Source organism: Trachemys scripta, chromosome 14 (assembly GCF_013100865.1).
Source record: "Trachemys scripta elegans isolate TJP31775 chromosome 14, CAS_Tse_1.0, whole genome shotgun sequence".
In the NCBI taxonomy this organism is placed as follows: Eukaryota; Metazoa; Chordata; order Testudines; family Emydidae; genus Trachemys; species Trachemys scripta.
Genome location: NC_048311.1, coordinates 41,792,600 through 41,801,050, shown reverse-complemented (window position 1 = coordinate 41,801,050; position 8,451 = coordinate 41,792,600). Strand labels below are relative to the sequence as shown.

General features: G+C 47.3%; 1 protein-coding gene across 1 annotated transcript in view; it reads right to left on the bottom strand.

Moving 5' to 3' along the window:
* The window catches only part of TRIM28 (tripartite motif containing 28), a gene marked incomplete in the record, with an annotated part of 57,403 nt that overhangs the window by 23,445 nt on the left and 25,507 nt on the right, over positions 1 to 8,451 (bottom strand).

Genomic DNA, 8,451 nt, shown 5'->3' with positions numbered 1-8,451 from the left:
ATAAATAGCCGTCCGGGGGGGGGGGGGGATTTTTAAAAATCTAAAAATGTCCGGGATTCCCCCCTGATCGGCTATTTATAGACAGAAAAGCGGCAGCCAAGCACCGCTGGGCACCCAAAGCCCCTTCCCGGCTCCCTGCATCCCCTGCAGCCTTACCATGCTGTCCGCAGCTGTCTTCCCCCTCCTCCACTCCCCTGAACGCTCCGCCCACCTGCTCCTCCCCCTCCCCGGCGAATCAGATCTTCGTGGGAAGTCTGGAAAGAAGCAGGGGCAAGTGGGAGGCAGCAGCAGGTAAGCTGGGGGCGTGAGGAGGAGAGCTCCAGCTCTGGCGCCGGGCCTGGGCCCAGCGCCAGCAGCACAGGGCCCTGGTTCTGGCCAAGCGTGCCGGCCCAGCCCCAAGCCCCGCAACCCCGGCCGGAGCTCCGGCCAGAGTGCAGCCCAATTCCTGGGCTCTTTAAAGCCTGCCCTGGTTAGGGGACGGGGGTGGGGTTGGATGGGTCAGGAGTTTGTGGGGGGCTGTCAGGGGTGCAGGGGTGTGGAGAGGGGTTGGGACAGTCAGGGACAGGGAGCAGGGGGGTTAGATGGCTCTGGGGGGGGGTGTCGGGGGGGAGGGGGGGTGGGGGGGGGTTGGGACAGTCAGGGACGGAGCAGGGGGGTTAGATGGCTCTGGGGGGGCTGTCAGGGGGCAGGGGTGTGGAGAGGGGTCGAGGCAGGCAGGTAGAGGGGGTTGGATGCATAAGGAGTTCTGGGGATCCTGTCAGGGGGCAGGGAGCAGTTGGATAGGGCATGGGAGTCCCCGGGGGGCTGGCTGGGGGCGGGGTGTGTGAATATGGGGTGGGGGTGTGGATAAGGGTCGGGGCAGTCAGGGGACAGGTAGGGTCGTAGGGGGTTCTCAGGAGGGGGCAGTTGGGACAAGAAGCAGGGCGGCTTAGATAGGGGTGGGGTCCTATGGGGCAGTTAGTGGCAGTGGTCCCAGGAGGGGGCAGTCAGGGGACAAGGAGCAGGGGGGAGGTGTTCTGAGGGGGGGCAATCAGGGGGTGGGAAGTGGGAGGGAGTGGATGGGGGTGGGGCAGGGCTAGAGCAGGGCTCCTCCCCCCCCAAGTGTCCTCTTTTTTGCTTGTGGAAATATGGTAACACTAAAGATACCCAAACTTAGCACCATCTCTGAATGGCCACTGCAGGCATGGATGTGGGATGTACGGGCTGTCTGGTGGGATCTCTGAATCGTACACGGAAAATCTTCTGCAGCTGCTCACGCTCCATGAGCGGAACAGTCACTAGGCACTCCTCCCCCTCCCCCAGCCTAAAAGTGCCGCAACATTAGGGGTCTCCATCCTCACCAAACACCAGCCACAGGGATCCTAGACATCTTACAGCCAGAGTACTTGGAGATGGAGCCATTTCCCTTCCCCAAAAAAGTCTCCCAACTGTCATGTCAGAGGGCACAGTCTCTGTGCCCACAGCACCCGAGCAGAAGACAGCGGGGGAAGCACAATGTGACTGGTAGAGGCAGGCCAGCCTCCTTTCAAATGCCCAGAACTCAGCAGAATTTGCCCCCAGTGAGCAAGACGACCTCCACCTCCTCATGGGGGAGCAGCCATTAAAATGGAGAGGTTATAGGATTACTCATGAGGAACTGGCAAGCTGGTACTTTTGGTTCTGCCTGGAGTTTGGGCTCATGGAACTTTGAGGTGCTTCTGTATTAAGGGCTCGGTTCCTTTATGGAGCTGATGTCAGATAACCAGCACAGCACAGAAAGCTGACTACATTACCAATCTGGGAAACAGTCTTGCAGCTGTTATATCCTCACTGTTGCTCATATTTATATTCCCCTTCCTTACAGCACATTAAATTCCACAGTCCTTACACACCTACCTATCTCTGCAGAAACATTCCAGATATTAGTAGACCAGAGACATCTATTTAGTGCACAATACCTTTGGCAAACCTCACCAGAATATACATCTGATACATTCTGCACGTACAAAACAAGTTACAGCAACATAATTATACTAGTAAGTTTCCACAACATTTAGCATGAGTACAAAGCATTATCGGCAATTGAGATGCATGGATATGCCCATTTTCAAAACTGCAGAGGCACAAAAAAATTTGTGTCTACACTATGCCACTGTTTTCCACAGCACCCATCGTCACAGCATCTAAGCACCTATAGTGGTTATGAACAGCGTTGACCTGCTTATTGGAATGTTTATGGTACAAAGATGTTTAATGTAATGGGGGTTATCAGGAAAAACAAGCAGGAACATGTTAGCCAAACCATACTCCCAGATTTATGCAACAGATTTCCCACAATACAGCTAATAGATAAACTCTCAAACTCTACAGGTTTCCAGTCTAAGCAGATGCTAAGCCCTTTTAGCTAAGGAATCCTGTATCTTTCATGTGTGGGCTGAAAACCCAGCTCTCAACACCCCCACCACACTGCAATGGGACACCTGGCCAGACCCCTCTGCCTAACAAAAGTATTTAAGAGCCATGCTCTTTGCATAGTTACAGTCGGCTGCAAGATTCTTCTAATCTCAGCCATCTCCATTGACTGCATCCACATAGCAAGCCAAGTGCCCCAGGCAGGTTTCCAGGGGAACAGGCAGACAGCCTAAACGCTCTTGTGCCTGGATCTACTATGGGCCACTCCACAACCAACCCCAACCTGCTACACAGCCAACCCCACAAACAGCCATTCTGCTACTTAGCCCAGTAAAGGCTCCAAAGCTTCCTATGCATACCTCAGCATGCCCTTTGGAGCCCATCCACAGCAGGATTTACAGGTGAACATTAGAACATGTTAGCTAGAAGCAGGTGTTAACATGCCTGAAGAGTCTAGAGTCTACACCAGGGGTCAGCAACCTTTCAGAAGTGGTGTGCCGAGTCTTCATTTATTCACTCCCATTTAAGGTTTCGCGTGCCACTAATACATTTTAATGTTTAGAAGGTCTCTTTCTATAAGTCTATAATATATCACTAAACTATTGTTGTATGTAAAGTAAATAAGGTTTTTAAAGTGTTTATGAAGCTTCATTTAAAATTAAATTAAAATGCAGAGCCCCCCAGACCAGTGGCCAGGACCCGGGCAGTGTGAGTGCCACTGAAAATCAGCTCGCGTGCCACCTTCGGCACACATGCCATAGGTTGCCTACCCATTTAACACATGCTAAGCCTGCACCAACTGAAAAGGCACCAAGCCTCAACTTCTCAGCATCACACCTTGTCCTATAATGGGAGCTCCTCCACTGAGCAGCATAACTTCCCCCCTTTGGGGAGACGACAGGAAGGGGTGCCAAGATTAAGGAGAAAGGAGTGGTGAGAACTACCCAACAGCAGTGGCACGTCCATTACAACTATTTTCCAGCCTGTGCATTATCCTGTTTGGCTCTGCTGCATAGCCAGCCCGGCGTGGGTGGCTGAATTGGATGCAGAAGGAACAGCTCGTCTGCCACAATCAACTCAGTATCTGGCATGAATCCGATGGCTTGGGAAGTACCCATCCAGAACACTCAGTTCCTAGTTTATCTAGAAAAGTGCCCCTGATGGGAAAGGACACTGAGGAAGAGTCACCAAATAAAGATGCCGAGAGGCAGAATTCCTCAGTGCATTTATGTTAAAACCGTGAAGGTTACAGGTGCTGTGTAACGCAGACACAGCAATTGGAGTATATAGTAAGGTATCCTGGCTAATCCTTCCCCCATTTTATCTAGCTTCCACAGTAGAAGGATAATTTCAGCTTGGCACATCCTGGGTGGGATGGGAAATTTCCAGGAGACCTGCGCAGCTCAGCAAAACAAATCATGCTGTAGCCACCTGGGCATGAGCTGTGGCTGTAGCAGCCATGGAGACGCAGCTCCAGAGAAATTCAGGTGGGAAGAAGGCCTTAAATTCAGTCTCTAGATTCTGAAGGGAATGATTGCGGCTGAGAACTATACAACAGCAGTAATGCCAACCAGGAACAAGACAAACCCTTCAGAGCAGCCAAAGCAAAGTGGTCATCTTGTCCCACGATAGTCATAGAAACAGACTGAATGTGGCAATTTGTACAGGGTCCTTTGTAAGCAGCGCAACCCAAAAAGCTTCCTTTTCCTTACAAAGTTGCATTCAAAAGTGTGGGCAGGTGTTAAAGCTGAAACATCTCCCCCACTATAGACCTGAAATTCCCCATTTCAAGACACTTCTAAGTATTAAACTAGAGCAGAAAGTCTATACACGAGACTTCTGACAAAGCAATTTGACAATAAATTTGTCAACATCCCATTTCCAAGTCTGGGAGCTGCCAGTGATAACATGCCCAACTCCCATTCTGAAACACAGCATTCAACTTGTTTTAGATTGTGGAGCATGGAACCAAAGCCAATGCCATTCGGCTTTTCCATGATTTTAGTTAGATTTTTCATGCATGTCAGAACCAGTTGAAGTTTTATCCCCTGCTCATACAAGGAGCTGCCCCTACTATTGAGTTTCCCCCAGACCATTCGATCTTAGGATCACATGGGGTCTATGTGCGCAAAGCAAACTCATTAACTTGCTAAAGATAATAGCAGAAGAGGAATTCAACCACTTTTTAAAATCTGAATCCTCAAACTTGTACAATGCTACACGAGAGCTTAGCCACTAACCAAGTTTGACGCGATGTTGTTGTAGCCATGTGAGTCCCAGGATGTTGAGACAAGGTGGGTGAGGTAACATCTTTTATTGGACCAACTTCTATGGGTGAGAAACAAGCTTTGGAGTTTACCAAAGAGCTGTGTAAGCTCATCTCACCAACAGAAGATGGTCTAACAGCTCTTACCCACCTGGGGTCTCTAATAATCATGTGAGAGTCAGCTGTCAGTACCACAGTTGCAAGGCCAGCTGCACCCTATCCCTTTTCATTCATTCATAGATTCCAAGACCAGAAGGAACCTGAGACACCCTGGCACTCCAATAGTCCCCATGGTCCTGTAATTAGGATATGTTTTGTACAAAGTATGCTTTGAAGTATTCTAAAAGTCTTGATCTGCTAGACAGGAATCTCTTGTTGGATTGTATGTGCTATCGTATGAAGTTTGGCTACGTATGTGTTACTGAAACATGTAGGATGAAAACACCCACAAGCAGCCTTTCTGGTACAACAGTAAAAAGGCCAAACAATGTTAATGGCTTATTGAGGAAATGCACACAAGCACAAGGATTACCCTGGAAACTGCATACAATAGAAACTCTCAGAGATAGCACTACACAATGGGAACTGGAACTGTATGACCCAGGTCACAGCAAAAGAGCTCTCCAGTGAGTGGGAAGAAGATCTAAAAGGGGGGAAATGAGGGGACCTCACTCTCCCTGCAACACCACACCTGCAAACACCTGAGAAATAAAAACTGAACAGGGGAGAAGTGATGGTTCCAGGCTAAGGGATTGCTGGCCGGTGTATGAAAACCTGGGAAACCCAAGCTGCAAAGCCAAGGCAGCTTGTGCCTTAAGAATCTACCAGCCTGTTTATTACTCAGGTTGAGAATTTGCTAATGAATTCATCTCTTACCTATCCAGTACATTAAGCTCAGTTTCAGTAAATAAACACAACCTAAGTAATGTGCTCTGATCTGTTTGCTATCACTTATAACCACCTAAAATCTATTCTTTTGTAGTTAATTAACTTTTGTTTTAAGACAACCCATGGTGGTTTGACTAAGGTATCTAGGGAAAAATCTCAGCTTGGTTACCACAAGCATGCATGGTCCTCTTCACATTGAGGGAGAGGCAGACCAGGTGTTAAACCCATATACTGGCCAGATTTGACCAAGGCAGGGCAGTACTGCTCTGGGGCCCTAAGCTGGTGGTTAGAGAGCCTGCATGGGACTGCAGCTGGGGATGCCCCTAACTGTGTGAATGCTGGTGAAAGTGCAAGCTTGGAGGGCTTTGTAACTTGTCCCAGCAACACAGTCAGAGGGTGGGTCAGAGGGCTCAGTGGTACCCCTGGGGGGAACCAGTCACAGAACCATTGTGATCATCTAGTCTGACGCCCCCGTACGACACCAGACATGGGACTTCCCCAAAATAACACTGGTCTACAATTTGAGAAGTCGTCTGCTTCAGAGATAAAATGTGCTATTTATTATGTATTTTGATGTGCTGAATTCAAATATGACAATTAAAACAACTGATTGGCTACTGTTTAAGATATTTAAGTTTTTACATTTTATGTCTATGTATATTGTGTAGATAGAGTTTTAACCATAAATTGTACACCTAGGTCTTTTCATGTGTTTATGGTTGCTTTACATAAACAGGACAGGTGAAATATCATGTAACACTTTAAAAATCAGCAAAAGGGTTCTATAAATAAAATTTATTATGAAACGAAAGGCAAAAAAACTTATGTACATAGTTTAGTCCTATTCAGTGTCTACTTGGCGCTTCTTGGCTTCTCGTGTTCATTAAATGGAGCAGCTCTTGTCACTGTCCAGCAATAGTCTGCAAGCATTGATGGGCTCCATTTGCCCTGATAGCGTTTCTCCATTGTTGCAATGTCCTGGTGAAATCGCTCACCATGCTCGTCGCTCACTGCTCCGCAGTTCGGTGGAAAAAAATGTAGATGAGAGTGCAAAAAATGCATCTTTAGTGACATGTTGCAACCACGGCTTTTGTATGACTTGAGGAGGTTTTCCACTAACAACCTGTAGTTGTCTGCCTTGTTGTTTCGGAGAAAATTTATTGCCACTAACTGGAAGGCTTTCCATGCCGTCTTTTCCTTGCCACGCAGTGCATGGTCAAATGCATCATCTCGAAGAAGTTCACGAATCTGAGGACCAACAAAGACACCTTCCTTAAACTTAGCTTCACTTAACCTTGGAAATTTTCCACGGAGGTACTTGAAAGCTGCTTGAACTTTGTCAAGGCCATTGACAAAACACATCAGACCTGGCTTGATGTGTAAGGGTGGTAACAAAATCTTCCTTGATTCAACAAGTGGTGGATGCCGAAGACTTTTCCTCCCAGGCTCCAATGACTGTCGGAATGGCCAATCTTTCTTGCTGTAGTGGGAATCTCTTGCACGACTATCCCATTCGCAGAGAAAACAGCGGTACTTTGTGTATCCAGTCTGCAGACCAAGCAAGAGAGCAACAACCTTCAAATGACCACAAAAGCTGCCACTGATGTTGGTCATAGTTTATGCACCTCAAAAGTTGTTTCATGTTCTCATAGGTTTCCTTCACATGGACTGCATGACCAACTGGAATTGATGGCAAAACATTGCCATTATGCAGTAAAACAGCTTTAAGACTCGTCTTGGATGAATCAATGAACAGTCTCCACTCATCTGGATCGTGAACTATGTTGAGGGCTGCCATCACACCATCGATGTTGTTGCAGGCTACAAGATCACCTTCCATGAAGAAGAATGGGACAAGATCCTTTTGACGGTCACGGAACATGGAAACCCTAACATCACCTGCCAGGAGATTCCACTGCTGTAGTCTGGAGCCCAACAGCTCTGCCTTACTCTTGGGTAGTTCCAAATCCCTGACAAGGTCATTCAGTTCAGCTTGTGTTATGAGGTGTGGTTCAGAGGAGGAGGATGGGAGAAAATGTGGGTCCTGTGACATTGATGGTTCAGGACCAGAAGTTTCATCCTCTTCCTCTTCTGACTCAAGTGAGAATGATTCTGGTGCATCAGGAACTGGCAGTCCTTCTCCGTGGGGTACTGGGCATATAGCTGATGGAATGTTTGGATAATGCACAGTCCACTTTCTTTGACACACCTTTCCCAACTGGAGGCACCATGCAGAAGTAGCAATTGCTGGTATGATCTGTTGGCTCTCTCCAAATCATTGGCACTGCAAAGGGCATAGATTTCCTTTTCCTGTTCAACCACTGGCCAAGATTTGTTGCACAAGTGTTGCAGCAGGTGTGGGGCCCACCTCTTGTCCTGATCTCCAATTTTGCAGCCAAAATAAAGGTGATAGGCTTTCTTAACCATAGTGGTTATACTGCGCTTTTGTGATGCAAAAAGTCACTTCACCACAAACATAGCAGAAGTTATCTGCACTGTTCACACAAGTATGAGGCCTCTCTGCTCACTTTGGCTAAACAGAAATGTGTCCCTTTGCAAAATCAAATACTGATAAGAGCACGACACTGTATGATTTCTAGAGCTGATATAGGGCAATTTGTTCAGCAGAGTGATGTAAGCTTCATTATGATTGCATCATCCATGACTTCTAGGAATAACATGATGCAATTCATATCATGTATGACAACACCAGCTTCAGATTGCACCATTATTTTGCCTAAAAAGCAAGTACTGTCCAAACCCAGTCAGATTTATTCATAGATCCAGTCAAAGATGTATTTTAGTCAATTCTGGTTTAAATTGAGATCCCTTCCCTTTATAACTCACTTATCCTCCGCCATTCCCAAGTCAAGGGTCGTATATACTGACCCAATAGCATATCTTGA